We start from the raw sequence: 27,500 nt of genomic DNA on the forward strand, positions 1-27,500 counted from the left end.
TGAGTCATTGAGTTGAAACTTTCAGCAGTATGACTGACTTGGGAAAATCATGATATGTCTCTGCTAGTAAAGAAAAATACTGTGTATTAAAAAAAAAGATGGAGAAAAGATTATGTCTCCTCAGAATTTGTGTGATTTTATTTCTTTGATGCTAGATGAAAGATTTCTTTGGTGAAAAGGCACAAATCTCGTGTTGCTGGCTAGATACAGAGGCTGAGAACAGTCATTTGTCTTTGCTTTCTGAAAGCAGAGAGAACTCCGATGCTCCTTATGACAGCGCTGGACGCCTGGTAACAATATCAAGGGACATAATCCTGAACAGAAACTCAATACATCTTAAAGCAAAGATGAGAAATGATTGAGAAATGACTACCTTTAAAAAAAACAAAAGAAAACAAAGTGATCATAGGTTGTATGCACTAAGAATAAAAAGAAAGAACTATTAAGTAACACATTCCAATGTGTACTTACTTAGTAAAAACTTTACTATAATGATGAGTTATCCTAGGGACATCTCATGATAGTATCTTGATATTGGCTCATTCCAATAAGTTAAAATTAGTTCCTTCCTCCCTCCCTGCCTTCTTTCTTCCTCTTTCATTCTTTCTTTTCCCATCTCCCTCTCTTTCTTTCTTAATCTACTAACCCTTTCTTGTTCTCTGTACACTTGATCTTCCCTGAAATTTCACAAACAACATGGGATTGTTACAGACAAGAGTTTACAAAGGAAGGGGATTTTTCTTGGATGTAGGAAGGACAGATGCCTTCTAGTTTATAATTAATCTGTTAATGGAATGATGTTCTCTTGGGGGAGGAAAGCATCCTAGATCTCTTTTGAGGGATATGTCCATTGTTTTTGACCCCCCAAAGCCTTAGCAATTTTCAGATTAGCAAAATTGAGGATGGCAACTTACTATTTTTAGTTTCAGGCTCCTAAGCCTCACTGTTTAAGGCTCAATGCAGTGTTATTCCCAAAGGTAAGTGAGCAGGACAAAATATGATGCCACAGCCCTAGAGAGGCCTATGATAGGATTTTCTAGGATTTGGGCGACTTCTTCAGATAATTCTTTTGAGTTCAAATTCAGTTGAATGTGAGGAACATTCAATATTATTTTCCTAGGGAAGGATGGCAAGAACACTTCAAGAAAAGAAAATCTAAGTTTATACAGCTAGTTGAAAAGACTCAAAGTCATATCTAAGTCTAAAGCCCATTTATCAAATTTTTTTTTCACCACTTAAACCAGAAGCACAGGTAAAAGACTATTTGATTTACCAAGAAAGAGGCTCTTAGTGCTCTTTAATAATTATAATATGGAGGTGAGAGAGTTGTTTAGTAGGTGGAAGCAGAGGTAGGAGAGGAAAGGGATGTGTGTGTGTGAATGGACATCAGCTTGTCTTATTCTGTATCTGGTGGCTGTGAGGAGTGGGGAGGACCTCTTGGAAGACAGCTGGCAGAGTCTGAAGTTGGCAGTTAAGAAATCATGTGACATGGACATAGCAAAGCTCTTTTCTGAAGTGTGTTTATATAGAAATGGCAGGAAGATAGTGTTCCTATGTAGTGGCACAGCCCATTTTTTTTCTCCCAACAGAACTGGGCACATTCCTGCTCTGGCATCAGTGTGTCACATCAGTAACTTAGTGATGTAACATCATGTGAAGCTGGTTGTTCAGTGAGTTTAATTGTCAAGTCAAATGTATAAAGAAAGGCTTTCTGAAATGCACTTGTGTATTTGCAATGCAATTATTAACCTTGCTGAGCCTCAGTCTTGTAATTTGTACATTGGGAGCCCTCTGAAACTGAAGTGTGTCTTTAGGATTACAGATGATGTAAGGAGTTTAAATATAGCCAGACTAACCAAGCACTCAGAAACAAACAGCTAATATAATAGTTTGGGATAAAAGCACAGATGCCAATTTTTCTTTTTATGACCTCTCCTCTCCTTTATCAAATATCTTCAAATATATCTGAAAATCGGTACACCATAAATTCTATACATCTTGGTTGAAGAAAATTTCCATCCCCAAATTCTGATCTCCATAGTATCCTGCCAATGACCTATGCAGCTCTTTGGGGATCCTTAAATAGAGAAAGAGGTAGGGAGTAATTTTTAATTTTGAAAAAAATGAAAGTCTTAGAAATGGTTATAAAATTTATAGGGAATGAAGATAAATTTAGAGAAATGTTTCAATGAAAACATGAAAGCAGCCACCTCAGCACAATGATGATGAAAGAAAGAAGGGAGGAAGGGACAAAGAAAACAGGAAGGGTAAAGAAAAGAAAGGAAAAAATTGCAGGGTGTGGAAAAGAGATTTTAGGACTTGGGAGACCTATGAACCAAAGCGGAAGCAAAACACTCCCCAAATGGTCATGTCACTCGCTTTTCCCCATGGGATATTGTTCCTGTAGTAATATAGAAACTAACCCCAAAGGGGGTCAGGTGTACAGGAGAACAAGACCTCTGTTTCCACAATTTGTTCTTTATTCCCAGGAGTTGATCTGCAAATAAAGCTTGTTTTAGAGTCCATTGTTATGAAATTGTTTCATCACCTGCCAATTATTAGGAAACATCAAAAATATTTGGTGATTTGAAAGAGCAGGCAGCAGACAAGCAGAGGCTCTGAGAGCCGTTCCATCGCTGCAGACATTACTAGACTAATACTTTTTCTCTGCTCGTGTTCACGGAACCGAAAGTAAGCTGCAAGGTGGGCTGGTCTGTGTCCACATCTGGCGTGCCCCCGCTGTCAATTACTCCTCTCAGGCAAGCCAGTGACCTGCAGCAGAGTCAGGTACCACCATCGTTAGCCAGTTGTGATTGACTGCCTGTAATGTGACATGCCAATCGCTTCCCACCTCTGTCTGTCATGTGTTGCTGTAGACAACTTTCGCATTTGCTTTTCTTCTCTGTGTGTAGGGGTTGAGGGGATGAGTTGTGGCAGTCTGTGTTTTCATCCAAAAAGGAGTCTTTCTTCCCTGTGATTGGTGACCCTTTCTTTGCTGTCTGTTACCAAATCGTTTTTTGTTGTGGTTTCCATCATTCTGTAATATAAATGTAGTAAACTTGTATTAATAGTTCTGTGTATCAGTTTACTATTCCTGGCTTCTATAAAAGCAGATTTATATCAGTGTAAAGGATGCAAACACAGGTCTAAGGCATTTCAAAGCACCTGCCTAGTGACTTTGTCTTCAAACTCTGTGCTGGCCTACAGGATCAAACGAAGTATCTCTGAAGGCTGGTTGACCTAAGGCTCATTGGTTTGCAACTATATGGTTTCTAATATTTAGTTCTTCCCAGAGATAAAATGAGGAATTGCCTAGCAGGAAAAAATGAATAAGGCTCACAGAGGTGGAGAAATAGCAAAAAATCCCGAATTAAAATAATTGAGAATCAAGAGGCTAAATGAGCTACTGTTGCTTTCTCCAGTTAGCTGTTCTAATGGTTGTTGATCATGTACTCTAGTGTATGGTGATGGTCTTAGAGTGTTACAGCCGAAGGGATATGGTGACATGAAGGGTAGAGAGCTCTACACACGAGGTCCTCACTTTTACAGATGCTGCTGGAACCCAAAGAGTCTGAGTGAGTCTCAGTGATATGTGCCAGGAACCTCAGTAAGTTTGCAGAAGGACCACGTCTAGAACCCAATGATCACATGTCTTGTAGTAGCTTATTATTTGATATTAGAGACTGAAATATGAATTTGCTGTCCGTTTTGTTTCTACCAAGAAGAAACTCACTTTGGATGAGTGCCTATGAAAATCATTCATTAACTTGGGGGTCTTTCCCCTTTGGTCAATCAGGAGGAGCTGCCTTATTGGCCAGCTGCTTGGAGCTAGAATGTACTGAGGTCTGTGAGCAACGGGACCAGGACGGGCTGCAAGAACCCAGGTGACTGTTAGGGTGAATGCTGGAAAACAGGGAGGTGTCTTTTTGTTTTTGCTTTAACTTGGTCTTAATTGTTTTGGGTGCATTAGAGAAATATTATACCCACTGACATTTGAGCCAGTGACAAGTGACCTCCAGCAATGCCTTTAATCTTGCCTTCCAAACACTTCTGTGGCCTCTTAGTCAAATACCATGCGGAGTCTAATTCCTAGTAAGATTTTCAGTGATATTAAATTTATCTCAGGTATGTTCCCAATTATCTTTGTTGCCTAAATAAATGATGTGTTTTATCACAGAAACTGATTTGATTAAATGTTGTTCTTTCTTTACTTCCATTAGTAGCTGCAGAACTGTAAGCTACAAAAAAAAAAAAGAAAAAAGAAAAACTTTTGATTTACTGTACTGTTCCCCACTGTTATCTCTTTCTCCAATTCATAATAAAGAAGTATTTTAGTGGCATTGAGGAATATTGATTTAGATGTTCCTGAACCAGTAAGTTATGTTATGAGATTTGTGCCTAAAACTTTGAGTCACTATTGTCTCAAAGTATGCAAAGCAAACTTTGCTAACAATGCTTTTGCCCTTGTTAGGTCTGTTATTTCTAGTTGCTACTGTTCACTCAGTTCTCCTCCTTTGAAGCAGTTAATTTTCTAAGAAAGTTTCTAAGGAACATTTAGGATACTTAAAACTAGAATTGGGTGTTTTGCTTTAGTTAAGACTTACTAAATTTTTACCAAATTTGGTTATTTAAAACGGGCACAAACCTTCGAAAATATCAATTCAGGTTGATTTTGTAATTATTTATTTAAATAAGAAAAATTCTTGACACATGAACTCCTATCACAAGTAGTCCATCAGTGGAAGAAGCCAAAACAGCTTTACAACCAAATACCCACATTAGATTAAAAATGTATCAGGCAAAAATCCTCAAATGTGAGATGTGTTTTTTTTTGTGTGTGTGTGTGAGGGCATCTCTCATATTTATTGATCAAATGGTTGGTAACAACAATAAAGTTCTGTATAGGGGAGTCAATGCTCAATGCACAATCATTAATCCACCCCAAGCCTAATTTTCGTCAGTCTCCAATCTTCTGAGGCATAACAAACAAGTTCTTACATGGAGGACAAATTCTTACATAGTGAATAAGTTCTTACATGGTGAACAGTACAAGGGCAGCCATCACAGAAACCTTCGGTTTTGATCATGCATTATGAACTATAAACAGTCAGTTCAAATATGAATACTCATTTGTTTTTTATACTTGATTTATATGTGGATACCACATTTCTCTCTTTATTATTATTATTTTTAATAAAATGCTGAAGTGGTAGGTAGATACAAGATAAAGATAGAAAACATAGTTTAGTGTTGTAAGAGAGCAAATGTAGATGATCAAGTGTGTGCCTGTAGACTATGTGTTAATCCGAGCTAGACGAGGGCAATAAACATCCATGTATGCAGAAGATTTCTCTTAGAACATGAGGGGGGAGGTTCTAAGCCTCACCTCTGCTGCTCCCCATTTTCTCACCAGATGGCCCCCTGCGACTGTGCCTGTCTTAGGTTGTTCCTCCCTTGAGGAATCTTACCCGTCTCTGGCTAACCAGTCATCTTCCGGGGCCATACAGGGAAATGTTAAGTTAGTAAGTGAGAGAAATCTTATTGTTTGAAAAGGTTAGCTTTTTACTTCTTTGCATATTTATGCCCTGTGGCTTCTATGCCCAGCATTTGTCTTGAGGTGTCTTTACCACTTGGAAGAATTATGATACTCGGTAAATTCGACATGTGGCACGAGTTCTATTTAAAGGTTGTGATTAGGTAGGAAGAAGAAAAGCTATAGAAGTAGCAGGCAGAAGAAAACCTGGGAAGATTGATTATTTCTTTGACATATCTTCTTGTAGAGTAACTTCAGCATGGATAGGTTTTAAACTACTAATTAAATTGCGCACACACATTAACATAATAGGAATACAGTTACCTAACCAAAGCATACCTGTAATTACCAGCCATCTCCAGTGAAACCAAGAAAACCAGTTAGGCACCTTAGGCATTTGTGAAAACTTATCTATGATATGGTGGATATTGTCCGAGTGAACTTAAACAGTCTGAGAGAATTCAGATAAACTAGAACAACCCATTCCTGGGGACTGTTCATATCCCATATGTTCTTTTAACGATAAATAGTCTGTGGTTGTAAGATTTTGGAGTGCTACAATTTGCACTTCTCCTAATTCTTGGTTGAGTTCCAACAGTATAGATCCAGTCCAATTTTTGTTTTACTGTATGCACAGGCCAGCTTAGATATCTCCTTCATCATTCCCATGGCAAGTCCAGGAACTGGTGGGATGAGTGCATCTACACCTGTGACAGTGCGTGGATCTTTGTTGGAGTTTTTTTTTTTTTTTTTTTTGCTGATCATCTTCTGTCATGAGTCTTCCTGAGAGTGCTGATGTTGGAAGTTCTTTTTCATATCATATCTTAGTTCATTTTCGGGGTAGCCAAATTAGGCTTTGATCCTCTGTATAAACACAAACAGACCCTTTGCCTACACTTTTATATGCCCTTTATATCATTGTGTAGAACTCATTAGAGGTCACCACATAGGAACTGCTTTTATTTTATTTATTTATTTATTTTTTAATCATTAATCTACACTTACATGACGAATACTTTGTTTACTAGGCTCTCCCCTATACCAGGTCCCCCCTATATACTCCTTTACAGTCACTGTCCATCAGCGTAGCAAACTGTTGTAGAATCACTACTTGTCTTCTCTGTGTTGTACAGCCCTCCCCTTTCTCCCACCCCGCTATGGATGCTAATCTTAATACCCCTCTTTTTCTGCCCCCCCTTATCCCTCCCTACCCACCCATCCTCCCCAGTCCCTTTCCCTTTGGTACCTGTTAGTCCATTCTTGAGTTCTGTGATTCTGTTGCTGTTTTGTTCCTTCAGTTTTTCCTTTGTTCTTATATTCCACAGATGAGTGAAATCATTTGGTATTTCTCTTTCTCTGCTTGGCTTGCTTCACTGAGCATAATACCCTCCAGCTCCATCCATGTTGCTGCAAATGATTGGATTTGCCCTTTTCTTATGGCTGAGTAGTATTCCATTGTGTATATGTACCACATCTTCTTTATCCATTCATCTATTGATGGACATTTAGGTTGCTTCCAATTCTTGGCTATTGTAAATAGTGCTGCAATAAACATAGGGGTACATTGGTCTTTCTCATACTTGATTGCTGCATTCTTAGGGTAAATTCCTAGGAGTGCAATTCCTGGGTCAAATGGTATGTCTGTTTTGAACATTTTGATGTACCTCCATACTGCTTTCCACAATGGTTGAACAAGTTTACATTCCCACCAGCAGTGTAGGAGGGTTCCCCTTTCTCCACAGCCTCGCCAACATTTGTTGTTGTTTGTCTTCTGGATGGCAGCCATCCTTACTGGTGTGAGGTGATACCTCATTGTAGTTTTAATTTGCATTTCTCTGATAATTAGCGATGTGGATGGAGCATCTTTTCATGTGTCTGTTGGCCATCTGTATTTCTTTTTTGGAGAACCGTCTGTTCAGTTCCTCTGCCCATTTTTTAATTGGGTTATTTGTTTTTTGTTTGTTGAGGCGTGTGAGCTCTTTATATATTCTGGATGTCAAGCCTTTATCGGATGTGTCATTTTCAAATATATTCTCCCATACTGTAGGGTTCCTTTTTGTTCTATTGATGGTGTCTTTTGCTGTACAGAAGCTTTTCAGCTTAATATAGTCCCACTTACTCATTTTTGCTGTTGTTTTCCTTGCCCGGGGCGATATGTTCAAGAAGAGGTCACTCATGTTTATGTCTAAGATTTTTGCCTATGTTTTCTTCCAAGAGTTTAATGGTTTCATGACTTACATTCAGGTCTTTGATCCATTTTGAGTTTACTTTTGTATATGGGGTTAGACAATGGTCCAGTTTCATTCTCCTACATGTAGCTGTCCAGTTTTGCCCGCACCACCTGTTGAAGAGACTGTCATTTCACCATTGTATGTCCATGGCTCCTTTATCAAATATTAATTGACCATATATGTCTGGGTTAATGTCTGGATTCTCTAGTCTGTTCCATTGGTCTGTGGCTCTGCTCTTGTGCCAGTACCAAATTGTCTTGATTACTACGGCTTTTTAATAGAGCTTGAAGTTGGGGAGTGAGATCCCCCCTACTTTACTCTTCTTTCTCAGGATTGCTTTGGCTATTCGGGGTCTTTGGTGTTTCCATATGAATTTTTGCATTATTTGTTCCAGTTCATTGAAGAATGTTGCTGGTAGTTTCATAGGGATTGCATCAAATCTGTATATTGCTTTGGGCAGGATGGCCATTTTGACGATATTAATTCTTCCTAGCCCCGAGCATGGGATGAGTTTCCATCTGTTAGTGTCCCCTTTAATTTCTCTTAAGAGTGACTTGTAGTTTTCAGAGTATAAGTCTTTCACTTCTTTGGTTAGGTTTATTCCTAGGTATTTTATTTTTTTTGATGCAATTGTGAATGGAGTTGTTTTCCTGATTTCTCTTTCTGTTGGTTCATTGTTAGTATATAGGAAAGCCACAGATTTCTGTGTGTTGATTTTGTATCCTGCAACTTTGCTGTATTCCGATATCAGTTCTAGTAGTTTTGGGGTGGAGTCTTTAGGGTTTTTTTATGTACAGTATCATGTCATCTGCAAATAGTGACAGTTTAACTTCTTCTTTACCAGTCTGGATTCCTTGTATTTCTTTGTTTTGTCTGATTGCCATGGCTAGGACTTCCAGTACTATGTTAAATAACAGTGGAGAGAGTGGGCATCCCTGTCTAGTTCCCGATCTCAGAGGAAATGCTTTCAGCTTCTCACTGTTCAATATAATGTTGGCTGTGGGTTTATCATAGATGGCCTTTATTATGTTGAGGTACTTGCCCTCTATTCCCATTTTGCTGAGAGTTTTTATCATGAATGGATGTTGAACTTTGTCAAATGCTTTTTCAGCATCTATGGAGATGATCATGTGGTTTTTGTCTTTCTTTTTGTTGATGTGGTGGATGATGTTGATGGACTTTCGAATGTTGTACCACCCTTGCATCCCTGGGATGAATCCCATGACACTTGGTCATGGTGTACGATCCTTTTGATGTATTTTTGAATTCGGTTTGCTAATATTTTGTTGAGTATTTTTGCATCTACGTTCATCAGGGATATTGGTCTGTAGTTTTCTTTTTTGGTGGGGTCTTTGCCTGGTTTTGGTATTAGGGTGATGTTAGCTTCATAGAATGAGTTTGGGAGTATCCCCTCCTCCTCTATTTTTTGGAAAACTTTAAGGAGAATGGGTATTATGTCTTCCCTGTATGTCTGATAAAATTCTGAGCTAAATCCATCTGGCCTGGGGGTTTTGTTCTTTGGTAGTTTTTTGATTACCTCTTCAATTTCGTTTCTGGTAATTGGTCTGTTTAGATTTTCTGTTTCTTCCTTGGTCAATCTTGGAAGGTTGTATTTTTCTAGGAAGTTGTCCATTTCTCGTAGGTTTCCCAGCTTGTTAGCATATAGGTTTTCATAGTATTCTCTAATAATTCTTTGTATTTCTGTGGGGTCCGTCGTGATTTTTCCCTTCTCGTTTCTGATAGTGTTGATTTGTGTTGACTCTTTTTTCTTCTTAATAAGTCTGGCTAGAGGCTTATCTATTCTGTTTATTTTCTCGAAGAACCAGCTCTTGGTTTCATTGATTCTTGCTTTTGTTTTATTCTTCTCAATTTTATTTATTTCTTCTCTGATCTTTATTATGTCCCTCCTTCTGCTGACCTTAGGCCTCATTTGTTCTTCTTTTTCCAATTTCGATAATTATGATATTAGAGCATTCATTTCGGCTTGTTCTTCCTGTTTTAAATATGCTTGGATTGCTATATACTTTCCTCTTAAGACTGCTTTTGCTGTGTCCCACAGAAGTTGGGGCTTAGTGTTGTTGTTGTCATTTGTTTCCATATATTGCTGGATCTCCATTTTGATTTGGTCATTGATCCATTGATTAATTAGGAGCGTGTTGTTAAGCCTCCATGTGTTTGTGAGCCTCTTTGCTTTCTTTATACAGTTTATTTCGAGTTTTATGCCTTTGTGGTCTGAAAAGTTGGTTGGTAGGATTTCACTCTTTTGGAATTTTCTGAGGCTCTTTTTGTGGCCGAGTATGTGGTCTATTCTGGAGAATGTTCCATGTGCACTTGAGAAGAATGTATATCCTGTTGCTTTTGGATGTAGAGTTCTATATATGTCTATTAGGTCCATCTGCTCTACTGTGTTGTTCAGTGCTTCCGTGTCCTTACTTATTTTCTGCCCAGTGGATCTATCCTTTGGGGTGAGTGGTGTGTTGAAGTCTCGTAGAATGAATGCATTGCAGTCTATTTCCCCCTTTAGTTCTGTTAGTATTTGTTTCACATATCCTGGTGCTCCTGTGTTGGGTGCATATATATTTAGAATGGTTATATCCTCTTGTTGTACTGAGCCCTTTATCATTATGTAGTGTCCTTCTTTATCTCTTGTTACTTTCTTTGTTTTGAAGTCTATTTTGTCTGATATTAGTACTGCAACCCCTGCTTTCTTCTCGCTGTTGTTTGCTTGAAATATGTTTTTCCATCCCTTGACTTTTAGTCTGTACATGTCTTTGGGTTTGAGGTGAGTTTCTTGTAAGCAGCATATAGAGGGATCTTGCTTTTTTATCCATTCTATTACTCTATGTCTTTTGATTGGTGCATTCAGCCCATTAACATTTAGGGTGACTATTGAAAGATATGTACTTATTGCCATTGCAGGCTTTAAATTTGTGGTTACTAAAGGTTCAAGGTTAGCCTCTTTAGTATCTTACTGCCTAACTTAGCTCGCTTATTGAGCTGTTATATACACTGTCTGGAGATTCTTTTCTTCTCTCCCTTCTTATTCCTCCTCCTCAATTCTTCATATGTTGTGTGTTTTGTTCTGTGCTCTTTGTAGGAGTGCTCCCATCTATAGCAGTCCCTGTAAGATGTTCTATAGAGCTGGTTTGTGGGAAGCAAATTCCCTCAGCTTTTGTTTGTCTGGGAATTGTTTAATCCCACCATCATATTTGAATGATAGTCGTGCTGGATACAGTATCCTTGGTTCAAGGCCCTTCCGTTTCATTGTATTAAATATATCATGCCATTCTCTTCTGGCCTGTAGGGTTTCTGTCGAGAAGTCTGATGTTAGCCTGATGGGTTTTCCTTTATAGGTGACCTTTTTCTCTCTAGCTGCCTTTAAAACTCTTTCCTTGTCCTTGATCTTTGCCATTTTAATTATTATGTGTCTTGTTGTTGTCCTCCTTGGATCCTCTCTGTTGGGGGTTCTGTGTATTTCCATGGTCTGTTCGATTATTTCCTCCCCCAATTTGGGGAAGTTTTCAGCAATTATTTCTTCTAAGATACTTTCCATCTCTTTTCCTCTCTCTTCTTCTTCTGGGACCCCTATAATGCGGATATTGTTCCTTTTGGATTGGTCACACAGTTCTCTTAACATTGTTTCATTCCTGGATATCCTTTTATCTCTCTCTATGTCAGCTTCTATGCGTTCCTGTTCTCTGGTTTCAATTCCATCAATGGCCTCTTGCATCCTATCCATTCTGCTTATAAACCCTTCCAGAGTTTGTTTCATTTCTGCGATCTCCTTTCTGGCATCTGTGATCTCCCTCCGGACTTCTTCCCATTTCTCTTGCGTATTTCTCTGCATCTCTGTCAGCATGTTTATGATTCTTAGTTTGAATTCTTTGTCAAGAAGACTGGTTAGGTCTGTCTCCTTCTCTGGTGTTGTCTCTGTGATCTTTGTCTGCCTGTAGCTTTGCCTTTTCATGGTGATAGGAATAGTTTGCAGAGCTGGGACGAGTGACGGCTGGAAGAACTTCCCTTCTTGATGGTTTGTGGCCCTCCTCTCCTGGAAGAACAGCGACCTCTAGTGGCTTGTGCTGGGCAGCTGCGCGCAGTCAGGGTTTCTGCTTCCTGCCGGGCTGCTATGGAGTTTATCTCCCCTGTTGCTGTGGGTGTGCCCTGGTTCGGGCCTCTGCTCCAAAGTGGTGGAGTTGCATTGGAGGGGGAGCGACCTGGAGGCTATTTATCTCCGTAAGCGGCCTCCCTGCTCCCTGCAGCCCAGGGGTTAGGGTGCCCAGAGATCCCCGGATTCCCTACCTCTGGATTAAGTGTCCCACCCTGCCCCTTTAAGACTTCCAAAAAGCACCTGCCAAAACCAAACAACGACCACAAAAAAAAAAAAATTTTTTTTTTAAATTAAAAAAAAAAAAAAGTGGCCGCTCGTTTTTCTTTATTCTCCGGCGCCAGCCTCAGGCATCTGCTCACTGGTCTTGCTGCCCTGTTTCCCTAGTATTGGGGGCCCTATCCCTTTAAGACTTCCAAAAAGCACTCGCCAAAATAAAAGAGCAAAAAAAAATGGTCGCGTGCTTTTCTTATGTCCTCCGGCACCCGGCCTCCAGTGCCCGCTCACTGTTCTTGCTGCCCTGTTTCCCTAGCATCCAGGGCCCCCTGGGCACGTACTGTGTCTGCACTCTGGCCCAGATGGCTGGGGCTGGGTGTTCGGCAGTCCTGTGCTCCGTCTCCCTTCTGCTCTGCGTACTCTTCTCCCACTGGGAGCTGGGGGGATGGGCACTTAGCTCCTGCCGGGCCGTGGCTTGTATCTTACCCCCTTCGCGAGGCGCTGGGTTCTCTCAGGTGCCGCTGTGGTCTGGATATTGTCCTGTGTCCTCTGGTCTCTATTCTAGGAAGGGTTGTCTTTGTTATATTTTCATAGATATATGTGGTTTTGGGAGGAGACTTCCGCTGCTCTACTCACGCCGCCATCTTCCGCCCCTCCCCCCAAGATGTGTTTTTTTAAATCATTCCATTAAAAACAACAAACATCCTCTTATACTGATGATGTGGCCGGCCAGTGTTCAGGCCTCCTGTTTTGAGAAAGACAATTTTTAGGAATACAACTAGCAAAATCAAAGACTGAATGGCGGTGCAGCCTGCACACAGTGAGCAAGGACCTCAAGAAACCTGTGGTTTCTGGCTGTGCTGCTCAGGGCTGGGGCAGCCTGAACAAGCAGAGACACCTCTAACAATTCACAGTAGTCTTCATTTCCGTTTGTCCCTCCCAACCCTACATAATCCTGTGGACTTCATGGATAAGGAAGGCAACATATTTCATTTCCTCCACACACTTTCAACAAAATTTTTTTTCTGCCTCTCCAAATTATAAGTACATTTGATGCATACATTAAGTTGAGCTGTTGCTTGACATTCAAATGGAGAGCATTTGAAACTAAACGTTCTCAAGCTGAAAGAGATCTCAGAGACAATCTCATCTAGCCCAGCATTTCATGAAGGATGAACCCAAATCTCAGGAGGGTAACGTGGCTTTTCCAGTGTGTCACCATTAGTGTGTAACAGAACCAGGGCCAGTCATCAGCATTTACTTATTCCTTCTCTGGTCTGGTTTTTGATGAGTCACACAGACTCAGGCACGGACCCTCCCTGTTACAGAACACTATGTGAGAAAGGGAAGCCCAGAGAAGCCGCAGACACATGAGTGTGTATAGTGTCATGCCCACATAACTTTTTATTTTTTTTCTCCAGTGGAATATAGCCAGGGGTTTATTCCTTGTTTTCATTATTCCTGAAAAACATCAGAAATGCTGGAGATATGCTGTTGCCATAAAGTACATATGCAGCGTAATTCTCAAAAAAAAAAGCTTAAAAATCAAATGTGTGAACTTCATATGGATCCTGTGGCTGCCGTACGAATATGCCTTGAGGAGCACTAACTGCTGAGAGTCACTGGTGAAGGCTGCACTCAGCAATGTCACTGTGTCCTATGGAAACCACACTTTCCACTGAGGATAATGTGCGCCAGAGAACCTGAGGCCAAACTAGTCCCAGAGACCCAGGACTCTCCCAACAATGGAATTTGGCTCCAGGGCTCTCTGGTGATCTTGCTGAATTTTTCTTAGACTACAGGGCAGTGGGTGGGGCCTGGGACTAGTGTAGGGCACTTCCATCCATCCTTCCATATCTATTTCCATCCCTCAGGGTCAGCCTTGCTTCACAGACAGGTCTCCTGGTCCTTTCTCAGCTCCTTCCCCCTAGAAATTTCCTCTAATAAAAATCTTTGCATGTGTAACTCTGAGCTGGAGAGTTTTAAGAATCATCTCCAGGTTGCCAGAAAAAGGCCTTTTAACTCATTTGTTGTTGTTCAGCGTCTTTGTTGTTCTTTCTTCTTTTTGCCTCTTTTAACTAGATAGCAACTTCTATCCCAGTAGCCTGCAGCCTGGTGGCCTTCCTGTCCACTCCTAACATGCTTTGCAGTACATAGGTCATTAGATCTCAATGTTGCTACCCTCGTCTGTTTTCCCAGGGGCGTCCTTGCTAGGCTGTCCATCTGCTGCCAAGATAAGATTAGAAGGATTTTAGTGGAAGCAGCAGGAAGTATTTTCAGGCTGTTTCATCCTAGCAGTTTTCTTCAGTCATAATTTAGGAGAAGCAACCACACTTGATAAAGAGGCTCCTTAAACTTACCCATCTTCATAGTAGATATTTTGTATTTGAAATTATAATAAAAATCTTTGAAGTCAGACAATTCAAGCAGAGTGCAGTGTAAGGAGCCCAGAAACATTATAAATATATGAATACAAAGCTCTGTTATTTACTAAGTCACAGGAAGAGAACTGAGCTTCGGGGAGAAGGAAAGAATGTGCTATAATTAATGCCCGACTGGTGACTACCTAGAGATGGCCACCAGAGGAGTCAGGGGGAAATACTATCACTGGGTTCCAGCAAAAAGTAGAATCGAGCGGTAGGGAGTAGGTTGTGCAATATCAGAACAACCACAGTGGGAAAATAATGGCACTCATTTCTAATACCCTAAGTTATTACTTGGAAAAAGAGAAAATAAAAGGCTTACCTGTGAGATTGAGGGAGGTACATAATGTTAATAGCCTGCTATCAAAACATGGGAAAAACAGTCTTCTGTATTCCCAGCTCTCCGCCTTATTCTGAAAGCAGAGACGGCATCAGGTCCCTTTGTATCGCCTTTTATGTGAGGTTCTCTCTCTCTCTCTCTTTACATATATATTTTTTTCTGGAAAGACATTTTATTAACTTGAATTTACACACATAAGAGGTGATTTACATCGCTGCGATTTGTGTGAAGAGGTTTCACTTGTCTTTTACAAAAAAAGTTTGTCATGAAAATACTCAAATACACTAAACAATAGCCAGAGAACTCTAACAGATCCCCATAAAAACCATCATTGAGCTTCATCATTTACCAGGATTTGACCAAACTTGCTTCGTCCACCTTCTTTCCTCCCTCCCATCCTTCCTTCTTTCCTGCGTTCCTCCTCTCTTCCTCGCTCCAACTCCACTTCTTGCTGTGATAAGTGAAACTCCAGACATATGGGTCCTTTCATCTCTACATCTTTGTCTGTATGCACTTTTGAAAAAACAAAGACCTTTGCCTGCATAACCAGTGCGCTCTGGGCACTTGAATGGGAACAATAAGCCCTTGGTAATATCATCACCTAGTCCCCCAGATTTAGATTTCCCTGACTGCCTCAAACATGACTTTTTCCACTTGGGGTTTTTAGAATTTAAGCTTTGTTGTGTCTACACTGATAAGTAAGAGGAGAGCTCGTGGAGGTATTTGCATGGCTAATGCTAGATTGGAAAGGGGGAAGGAAATTAAAGACAACCCCTGGGTAGCTAGTACTGGTGCTGTGTGTATGTGGCCATAAAAGTGATTCTGTTTTGTGTTCACTGCCCTATCTTAGGACACCATGGACTCTTGAGGTGGTTCCAGGAAGATGAATCATTTGCACACTAAATCCCAGTCGAGCCCCTGGGACAGTGGGTTCCTTTGCTGTAGGCAGGAGTTAGAGGTAAAATTCCATGATTTTTCTTTAAATTGTGCCTGCTGTGTTAGACCATTATGACCAGCAAGCTTATGCAATCACTATAGCTCATGGCTCTATGTATTTAAGCATATATGGTATATTTATTTCCATTATCTGTATTGGAAATTATGTAATTAGAAAACACAGAATTAGGAAATGTTATTTGCAACTAGTTGGATGAAATTGAAGGACACGTGCTAAGTGAAATAAGCCAGAGACAAAGACAAATATGGAACACTCTCACTTATATGTGAAATCTAAAAGAGTTCAACTCGTAGAAGCATAAACTCGAATGGTGGTTGCCATTAGTTGGGGCTTTGGGGAATTGAGGGTGGAAAGCTTCAACTATGCAAGATGGATAAGTTCAGGAGATCTAATATATACATCTCACATATACCAGAAGAGCAAGTTCTACACCTCAAATATATATACATTTTTTGTCAGTTACACATCAAAACTGAAAGAAAATTGAGATAAAATTTAAAAGACACAAATAGCATAGCAGATACATAGGGAAGAAGAAACTGATATATAGGACCTGGTAAGGACATTTAAAAGAACAACACTGATGATAATGATAATATTTGGAACAAAAGCTAATCATTAGAGAGAGCCCTTAGTCCTTTTTTTTTGCCTTCTCTGCTACTTTAAGTCTTATTCTTCACCCTTCCCAACTCCGAAGAACGAATTTTCAGTTTTTGGCTACTACCTCCAACCAAAGATGTCTGTGTGTCATCCAAGAAGCAGTGGTTGGGCGCCTACCTAGTGTCAGGCAGTAGGGATTGTGATCAATAAACTAGGGCTCTTCCTTCCATGAGATCAGTCTAATGGGGAAGAAAAAGGTGCTCTAGAATGATAAGCTAAGACAATTAAATTCCAGTAGGTAGGGGATTGGCCGTGCTTGCTCCAGTCGGGAGGTGGAAGGTGAGCGGGACACAGGGACCTGTGTTCAAGTGAGAATGTCAGCGCCTAGCATTTATAGGGGCTCTGCGAGCATGGATTGGACACAAGGCTGCCAATGCGCGCGAGCAAGGCAGGAAAGGCTTAAATGGGACCATTCCCAAGCGGGATGAAAGATGAGGCCGACTCCGAAGGTAGGTGGACTCCTCATAGCGAAGGAGCGCCCATGTCACTCCCTCTTGCTGCAGGCTCTCCTCCCTCTCCCTGTCCAGGAGGCGAGGCCGCGGCTTGTGGCCCCTGTAGGGGCGCGAGGAGCGGCCGAAGCGAAGCTGGTGCCCTGTGGCACGGAGGGAGGCTCTTGAGCGCGAGTGGCTGGGCTGCTTTCCGAGGCGCGGCTACGGCCGCCACGCTGACGGCTGAGGCCATTCCGGTCCTGGCCGGAGAGGTGCTCTATATTTTGAAGATCACTATGCCCACAGGGTAGCAATTAAATCCAAATTAAAGGAAGCAAAAGTAGTTATTGAAGGAAGGAGTCCCTGTAGTCATCAATTCCAAAATCTATTCAAGTTTACAGTGAAAAGAAGGACATTCCTCACTTTTCATAGGCACTTGGGTTCTCCGCTGGTCTGGCTTTCCTCCCCATTCCTTCAGTGACCAGGTTTAATTTATGGGAGCTCCAGCTTTGTCTTCAGAAAAATCCTTTTAGGAATAGTAGGGATTTTTTGTGTGTGATTTTGTATGAACCTGAAAGCCGGTACTATGGGTCAAAGATATAACCAATAATAACAGCAAATTGACACTACTAATACACAGTGCTTGAAAGTCTTTATTTGTACTTATATGTTCTTCACAATAACCATTAAGATATTGTCATTATGTCCACTTTATAGAAGTGAAAATTGACACATAAGAAGGTTAAGAATTTACATCAGAATCACCCATTTTGTCCACACAAAATCACATCTTATGTGTTGTTCACAGAATGCCACTTGAGCGGTGGTATGGACAGGAATCAACCTTAGGAATCTGATTCCAGATTTTGCACTCTTTGCTCCAGGACTCTGGAATCCATGCTTTCCATCATTATCACTTCTCAAAATGTCCCCTTTATCTAAAATACTTTTCAAGGTCTCTTTCCAAGTACTGCATCTCATCTGCTCTCAAATAAATACTCTCTGCTCTCCCCAGTCCTAAAAAGCTGTTCATTTGAATCCACCACCTATATGTGGGCTGCCCCCCATATTGCCCTCATTTCTTCAATTTTCCCACTTGACCTGCTATGTCCAACCTTTCCTCCTCCCCAACCCCATCTCTTTCTCCCTCTTGACTCTCCCACCAATACCTAAGTAGCTGCCTCTGTGAAAGATGACCCGTGCCCTTCTGCTCACTAAATTCAGAGGCTATGTCCTTGAGTTAACTGCGAGCAGTATCTGCCATTACGTCCTCCTGGTCACTCTTGATCCCTTTTCCCAGAGGTTATACCATCTCTCCTGGATTTTTCTTCTTTCTAATTTTAGTTTGTCTGTTTCCTTTTCCTTTCCCTCACTCTAGGTATGTGGTGATATATGCTCTCTCCTCTGTGCTGTGCATTTCTCTCTGTAGTTTCACTTTCTCTGCATGGTCTCCTCACTGGATCTTCCCAAAATCTACATCTCCACAAGATGTAACTATATCAGTTACAAAGCAGCCAAATCTGAATCTTCAGGTAAAGGCCTGAACGTCATGTATTTTTAAAGCTACTCAGGTGTTTATAATGCCCTGGCAGGGTAGAATAACACTGACAAAGGTCTATGTATTGACATTTTAAGTGAATTTTATTAAGAGAAAAGTAATTACACAATTTATAGTGTAGCTACTGTTATAGTCAAGTACTAGTATTAACTATTCTACTAGTACTAACCTAGCTACCAGTAGAACATAGGTAGAACAAGTTTCTGTGGGAGGGGCAGCTCCTGCTTTCCATAGTCCTCCCGAGCTGTGAGCCACAGCATTCGTTATTTCAGTTGCAGCATTTCAGGAAATGAATTATCTCACCATCTGATGAAAGGTGTCCCTCTTGTATATCATGTTATCAGAGACAGGGAAAATCATCTGTTTACTTGATTTCCATAGACAGACTCTCCGAATGTATGCTTTCCTTAAAATTAGGGGAGATGCCTATGCTTTGTAATGCCCAACAGGAACAATTACAAAGATAATGTTATGTAAAACATCTCATAAAATATCTTCCACCCACCCTAGAATCATGTCTCACTGTTCTCTAAAGACTTTTCTTTTATTTCTTCTGGGAACCTCCTTCCTTTGGCTTCCTCCAAATACCATCCTTCCCATTTTATTTTCCTGGGCTATTTAGCTCTGAAGTCTCTTCACAACTACAAGCCTGACTTTGCAAACCAAAGGATTCCACTATGCTCTGCCATCTAGCTTTCCATCTTTTAGTCAAAAAAAAAAAAAAAAAACCCCAAAAACCAGAAGGAAAAAAAAATGGAAAGGCTTAGACATTTTCATATTCTCCCACCTGTGCCTACAGGAAATACACTTATATTGTCCAGTGATATAAATCATGCGATGTGCTTTAGGATATAAAAGGAGTCACAATAAAATTTGGTTTAAAATAGCAATTTTTCTCTGAGAGATTTGCTTTTATGGATGGGTATAAAAAATGTTAATAACAATGTTTATCTCTAGGTAAAGTATGGATTTGTATGCTGTATTACTTAGAAGATAAAGTTCACTTATCTTCTAAATATTTTATTGTATGTTATATATAAATCACATAAATTTGTATAAAATATTTTATAAATATGCATTTATATATATATATATCATATATGTGAATTATATTATATATACATTTTATAACCAGAAAAGGCATGAGTACAGAAAACATTCTAGTCTCTTCTGTCACCTGCCGTTCAGTTATTTCAAAATTATTACAAAATACTTCCAATAGACTGATCAGAATTCATAAATACTCCCTGACCTCTTACACCAACTTCCTTTCCCATTACTTCATGTAATCTCCTTTCATTTTTGACTTAGATCTCACCTTCATTTTCTTTCATTCGTGCATCTATCCATTCACCCATTCAACAAAGATTTATTGGACCTCATTGCAAGAGATACCATGCTTGGTGCTGTGTAGCCAGTCTATAAAATCTTCATTTTTTCCTTTTTAAATTATTTTCTTCTTAAAAAGAGTCTGTGTTCAAATTCCAGCTCCCCCTCTTTCTAGTGGTGGAATCTTGTACAAGTTACTTAACTTCTCTGTAAGATATTAATAATAATTTGAGCAAGAAAACTTCTTTAAAAATACATATTTCAGCATAGAACTTTCAAAAGTATAGTCTATGGAGACATATTTTAAAAAGAAATATATTAGGAGAGGAAAAAGAGTCTATGATGCCATATAAGCTTTAGCACAAACTCTGAGGATTGAGGAACAAGTGGGAGAATTTCATTGATGTTGTGTTGACTGGCAACATTCCCTAAAGTATAGACAAAAGAGAAGTTGTGGTAACTAGGTAACTACACATTGTGGTGAGCGTTTAGTAATGTATATAATTATCAAATCAGTATGTTGCACACCTGAAACCAATAAAATATATTAACTCTGCTTCAATTTTTAAAAGTCCTATAAGGAAGGTTTTTTGCTGGAACATGGTAAGAAAAGCTTGTTTCAGCTCTGAAGTAGATGCTAATAGATGCCTGGCAATCAGTCTTTAGAAAATTCCTATTACTGTGTTACCCAAAGTTTTTTTGTTTTCTTCCCTCAACCAATTTCAGGGTTCTCTTCCTTGAGAAAAATATAAACAGAGGATTGAAGGTGGATAATGATCTTTTCTAAAAACTCACATCCATCAAAAGAATCTTAAAAGCTAAAGATGGCGAATAGACATTTTCCCATGTGTAGGGTTTCCCAGCACTCTATTCAGACACCTCCAGCCACGTGGTATGCCTGTTATCTAGGCTGGGAATTGAGATTTCTAGAACTCATTGTCCTCATCACAGAGAAACACATGTGCCCTTCAATATCCAGAGGCTGAGGAGCTTTTCTAGTGTAAAATTTTATCACTATTGTGCCGGAGTCCAGCTCTAGCTGAGGTGTGGGTCACGAAGGAAAGGACAGTGTCGGTGAGTGAGGAGACGAAACACCCATTTAAGGTTGTAGCATCTCCTGACATCAAGCGGCAGGGTCTTTATTTTTATATCTTTTTAAGGTTTACATAATGTTAAACGTTTTTCTTTAATCATGAATAATACAATCCTTTTTCTGTCAGTTTACATAATTCCAGCTTATTACCCTTAAGTAAGGATCATCATTTCTTCTAATAGTAGCCATTTAACATTTAATTTTTAACTTTCCCCTAGTCTATTGTGATTACTAATTTATGTAAGCTACGTGCTAAGTACTAAACAGAAAATGGCATGAGACAGTGTTTGGGCTAAGCATGTGGGCTATGATTTTTACTTATAAGCATGTAAAATTATATAGAGTTTAAGATATGTGTCTAAGGCTATATAAAGTTTAAGCAGGTTATATAAATGCAAGCTGTATGTCTTTTAGTTATTAAGTGTAATGCTATATTATTAATTAAATTCTATCTTACACATGTGGGTTAAGGCTTACATCTAAAGTCTAGGGATGGTACTCTTATCACATAAGTTTTAACATTCCTCAACATTCCTATGAATACAATAAAAACACCTTATTCTTTCATAATATTCATTCCACAATTTCAGATGTTCACACCTTTCCTCCTGCATCCATAGGCACTAGGGCCTTGCAGTCCTCTTTATCTTTTATATAATAACACTAAATCTGCTCTTACTACCTTACCATTAATATAATAATATTTTATCATAAATTTATTATAAACTTCTATATATGGGATAATTATAAATGTAAATCTTCCTATTTTGCTCATAAATTCTTTCTATGAGGGGGGTACCAAAGGTGTCTTCTAATATTATAAAGCAAAATAAAGGGGGCCCTGGGCAGTGGGGACTATCTTTATTACTTTGCTGTTTCATATAAGTTTTTTGGGAAAATGGGTTTTTCTATGGCCCAGGTTCCCATAACTTCTTCTCTGACAATATTCTAAATAATTCCTGGTTAGTCATGTTTCAGTTCTTACAAAGGGGAGGACAAACTGCTTCTAGTTTTAAGAGAGGCCTGGGTTGTCCTGCCTCACTTATTTGTGGCAGTATGCCTGGAACAGTTGGTCCCATAACATAGTTTTTGTTTCCGGAATTGCTGCTTTGATCAATATTTTGGGTTATGTTATTTACTAAAGATGAATAAATCTTAAATACAAAAGATTTCCCTTATATGAGCCCAACCACCAACATCATAATTGCAAAAATAAGTGCAGGAATTAGCAGGGGCCAGCTATGAGGTTTCCTGTTTTCAGGATTCCTCCTCGTACCTGGACCTTGTCAAACAGCATGAGCAGCATGGCCCACACTGCCAGTGTGTTTCACAGATCATCTCACGGTCTGATGAAGAATAGTGGTTTTTAATCCAATTAGAAAACTGCTCTTACATTGAAGGGAGTGCTTCAATAGAAATAAGCAAATCATACTTTTGTGCAAATTAGATATAAATTCAGCCCACTTTTCATACTAGCACTCTAGTAATTCTATGCAAATGATCTGTTCACAGGATATTTTCGCTTGGCACTAACAGCCAGTAAAAACAAGAGGTGTTCCAATAAATATTTGTTAACCTAATTTGCTCTCACCCCACAATGGAAGAAAGAACTGCTCTTAGAGTGTTTGATTTTTGCATCTAGCTTGTTTTCATATGAGGCCACTTGCTGCCATAGTGGCCGCTATTGATCTACTGATCCTTGGTTCCTCACCCAACGGAACTTATCTCCACATGTAGATGGACCCAATCACTTCTGATATGTTTCTACATGTACTATTACAGCTTTAAAATATTTTAATAAAATTTTAGCATTGGAAGTTTAATTTAAAAAAGACTTATTGTTTCTTGAACACACATTCAGTAAATAGAAGAGAGTAAGATAAAAAAGGGACAGGAGGAAATAGCAGTGCATCTGAAAAATCTAAGGCAACTTCCATCACTTTACCCACCAAAACATCTACATATCGATCCCTAGCCCTCCCTCACTGCCTCCCTCCTCCTTCCTCTCTCTCTCTCTCTCTCTCTCACTCACACACACACACACACACACACACACACTTTTCCAGTGGTCTCCACCACTATTTTTTGTAATCTCATACACTCTTGAATGACACAGCCTTAGTAAAATCAGTCTTCTAAAAACCATATCACACTTTTGTTTAATAAAAGCCTAATTAATAGAAAACCAAGTTTCCAGACAATTTTGAGGGGCTGCAATGCTCCATAGTTACTTTACATGCCCTTAACTCAGTATCTGAGGTGCATTTACAACCATATCAGGAAACGTGGAGCAAAGAAAAAAATTAACCCTACTTCCCTTGATCATGTTTCCTGTTCGGAAGCCCTCTTAGAACTTCTTAAACATCCGTGGACATGACATCACTCCCCAAAGAATACTTTTTCATATCAAGTCAAGACCACCTCATGAGTGTTGGGTAAAGAAGGATACTAAGCAAAGGACATGAAAACACCTGTTACTGGAGCACATGGGCTCAATACATAGTTTATTTGAGGTTATTGATATGCACATCATCCTCTTGGATATCAGTGTGATTATGAAATCCCAGTCTTGCTACCATGCCTAAAAGAAACTTTAAACTGGATGGATACAACAAGTTTTCTGAAACTCCAGGATTGCCTGAAAATATATTTTATTGATTCTACTTTGCTTCCAAATAAAGCATAACAAGCAGAAAATAAAATGATGTGGAGAGAAAAACATAGGTCACTGTTTACTTCTAGGGTTGTTCTATGAACTGTGCTTTCAAAAGCCCTGACCTGGAAGTGAGGCCTCAAGGCCTTTTTTTTCAGCTCTGTCCATCCAGCCCTCTTTTTGGCTCGATGAACTCATAGGTCTATCATGGCGCCTTTGCCAGTGTTTCTGTGACTTTCAGTCTCTTTTGTCCTTTCAGCCTCTTAGTTATTCTATGCTAATACACTCGTCAACCCTTATTTAAAAAGTCATTCAGTTTTATTTTTGCAAGTTCAAAACCCATCTTCCTGATTGGTGGAAAAAAAAAGTCTTCTTGAGTCTGAGGAGCATATGATGTAGTAAATGCTTTAGATGTTTTGTTTATTTCAAGAAAATATGGATTGACAACAAACAATGTTAAGGACTTCTGCCCTTATTATAACCAAGAGGGTCACATCATCTCTCTGCATGCAGCGACTATCATTGTATCTTCTGTATTAGAAAGAAAAGGAAAGTCCAACTTTCACCCCAGTGTGAACATGAGCAAGGAACTCTACAAGGTCTCTCACATTCTTAACTGTCAGCAGCATAGGTCATGGCCTATTAAATGTTAATGCAAAATTAAGTATTTTCCCAGGTGATCTTGTTTCCAAATCCTCCATCCAATATGAAATAAACGTGACATGACATCCTTTTTAAGTGATCCAAATCATACCAGACCTCAGAAGAAACGAATCACAGACACTTAATAGTTATGCAGCTATTGCTTTCATTTATGTATTTGTTAAGCTATTTAAAAAATGCATCTGCAGTGAGATTGCTTTATGTTCACAGAATAGATTATGTATTAAGAATTAGGGCTTTTTCTTCTGAAGGTAGGAACAAAGGTCAACAATTTAATTACAAAGCCCTTGCCTAGGCTATGGTATTGCAGTGTAGGTCATTTTTCAGTGAGGAAAAGGCAGTTCTAAAGAACTGTTTCTCTTGACTCTATTTCAGTGCTGGAGAGTCAAATATCTCTTGTGTGATAATAAAACAAATGTTTACAAATTCCCTTAAGGAAAAGCAATGATTTCTCTTATTAAAATTACCATTTTTGGGGATTATCATGACTCGAGTATTGGACAGCTACTCACAGCCAAGAGCCTACTCCTCTTGTACATCACTTTTATTGCTCTGCATACATGTTTTTCCTGAAATAGAAAAAAAGTGAAAACTGATTTTGAGTCAGCTCAAAATTCAGTCAAGCTGAGAATCAGCTGAGAAATGCTGTCAGTTAAGCCAGCAGACAACAGCCACAACGACAAGGGCTCACGCTGCTGGGCTGCATAATGTCCAGCCTGGGGGAGAGCAGAGGTCAGAAAGTTCTTTGTCTTTGGCTCCCCTCACAGCTGTTCCCATCTTGGCCACTAGGAGGAGCTAGTGAAAAGGCAAAGCTGTTAAGCAGCTCTGCCTAGCTCAGAACCCTGCAGTAGCTTCTCATTTTCTTTAGGACAAAGAACAAGTTCGTTCCTAAGACTCACTAGGATTCTGCAGGTCAGGCTTTCTCTTTTTGGCTCTCTGCAGCGTTCTCAATTCTTTGCTTTCTAGGTTCAGTCATATGCTTTCTTTTAGCATTTTGATCTCACGGCCCTCTTACTGCAAGGCTATTATTGCACGTGCATCTGTGGAGGCCTCTGGCATTCTCTACAGAACATTACCACACCAACCCCATTCTCCATCCGTGCTCTGTTTATTCTTTTTATTCCAACTGATAACTGTTTCTCTGGGAAGCAATGTGACATTGCCTCTGTGACATCCCAGTCTGGATCAGAGTCTCTGTAATAAACTGTCAGAGAATGGCTGGTCTCCTTTACACTAATATCAAGTATGATAAACTTATTCTTTTAGTTTTTTGATAAATTCTATGTTCCCCAATAAATATGTAAGTTCCATGAATTTTCATTACATAAGAGAGTGACTGACACAAAGTTGCACTAAATAAATAGTTGTTTAAGGAACACAGAAATTAATAATTGGCGAGTATCGTAGCAAGGCAGATTTCCTTAAACTTACACTAGTCTGAATTAAACAGTGCTGGTGTTTCCTCCTGGTACAAAATGCCTCTGGCAGAAGCAAGACTTTCCCCAGGAACTTTCCAGCAAGAAGAATATGGAGTTAATGACTCAATGTCAGATAATTCATTATTAGCATGGACACAGATACAAGTTTCACAGAAAGAAACTACAAGATAAAAATCCCTCATGTTTTGTTCTTATTACATGCATAAAATCAATTTAAAAATTTTACACTTTTTCTTCCCATAGAAGTTAATAACAGGATTTAGGGTAAAAGATGGCAGTGTACGAAGGCAAGGCAAAAACCTCCTCCCAAAATCACATAGAACATGAAAATACAGCAAATACAACTAGCCCTGAAAACAACCTGAAGACTACTGACTTCCTACATCTGGGGAAGAAGACCCTACAGAAGAAGGTAAAGTGGCAAAGCCATGATCTGGTGAGACCCAAGCCCTTCCCCCACTCTGGCCCATGGGCAGAAGGAAGAGGAAAGGAGAGGGTAGGGAGTAGAAGCCCAGGATCCCTGAAGAGCTGGCCCTGGAGATCTGCTCTGGGAACATGAGCCCACATTGCATGATGCCCTGGTGATTGGTGGGGCTGGAAACACTTGGGGAGGAACACTTGGGGAGGCTGAGATACCAGCCTCCTGTGCAGAACAGGCATGCTGTACTGGCCTTCCTGAGAAAGAAGGCAGAGTGGGCGGTTTGAAAGACTTCCAGGCAGTGAGAGGGGTGACAGAGGGGCAATGATTGCACAGTGCTCTCTGCTTAGGAAAAAGGTTAGGTGGACAATATCTCCCCAGCCCACCCTCAGCCCAACAGGCTGAGGTTTTGGTAGTTTGCATCTTTCATAGAACTGGTTCATTTAATCTAAATTGTTAAATTTGGAATATAGTTGTTCATACTACTTATTTGTTTAATGGCCATGGAATCAATAATGAATATCCCATTTTCATTTATTGTATTGGTAATTTGTATTTTACTTTCTTTGTTCCTTTCTTATTATGTTATTTTTGCTTGCTTTAGACCTGTTTTACTCCTTTTCCCTAGTTGCCTAAAGTGGAAGCTTCGGCTACTGGCTTTAGATTTCTTCTTTTCTAACAAAGACATTTAATGCTATAAATTTCCATGTAAGCACTATTTTCATTGCGTCCTCTAAATTTTGATGTAATATTTTCATTTTCCTTCAATAAAAAATGTTTTTTTAAATGTCTCTCAAGACCTTTTTTTTGAGCCAGTGCTATTTACAAGTGTGTGGTTTAATTTCCAAATATTTGGGATTCTCCATGTTAGGCTGGAGGAAGGAAAAACAAGGACATGCAAACAGAACAGAGAGATGCCATAGGGGGAGAACAGACCAGACCCCAAGGTCCGTGCCTTATATGGGAAGGGGACAGCTCTTCCTGAATTCCATCCTTCTGATGTGCCAGCTAAGACCCGGATGTCAGCCTCCTCCCTCTTGGAAGGAAAAAAAGTTTCTAGTTGTCTATTATGTCACCTTTAGCCAATCATACCTCTCCATGCCCCCTAGGATAGCTTGCCCACTCCTCCCCCTCCTAATCCCTTATAAGCCCCCACCTCCCTGACCGGGTGTAACTTCCCCAGTCTGTAATACCCAGTCCGCGAACATCACCCGGGAGTTGCACTCAAATAAACTACCTGGCCCTTTGTTGCCTCTCTTCACCTGCTTATTTCGGCTAAAATTTATCTTATACTCCAGATGTGTTTCTGTTATTATAATACATTTTTATTGTTCTTTCTCTACTAGGTGAATTAAGACCAAGAAACATACCAACTGCAAAAAATGACAATTTTACTTCTTCGTTTTTTATTTGGATGCCTTTTATTTCTTTATAAGAGTGGTGAGAGTAGGTA

At 39.7% G+C, this 27,500-nt stretch overlaps 1 long non-coding RNA gene across 4 annotated transcripts in view; it reads left to right on the plus strand.

Moving 5' to 3' along the window:
- LOC130684062 (uncharacterized) overlaps positions 1–27,244 on the plus strand; it is a 115,249-nt gene extending 88,005 nt beyond the window's left edge. Inside the window, exons 1-4 of one of the 4 annotated variants that reach the window (XR_008998193.1) lie at positions 1,578–2,787; positions 15,699–15,806; positions 16,970–18,426; positions 25,873–27,242. This is a non-coding gene — a long non-coding RNA (uncharacterized LOC130684062). Of the gene's footprint in view, positions 1–1,577; positions 3,885–15,698; positions 18,427–25,872 lie in introns of those variants that run through there. The other 3 variants (XR_008998191.1, XR_008998190.1, XR_008998192.1) reach the window with 3 other exon arrangements.
- Positions 27,245–27,500: the final 256 nt, after the last annotated feature.

The sequence above is a fragment of the Manis pentadactyla genome, chromosome 6, assembly GCF_030020395.1.
Source record: "Manis pentadactyla isolate mManPen7 chromosome 6, mManPen7.hap1, whole genome shotgun sequence".
In the NCBI taxonomy this organism is placed as follows: domain Eukaryota; kingdom Metazoa; phylum Chordata; class Mammalia; order Pholidota; family Manidae; genus Manis; species Manis pentadactyla.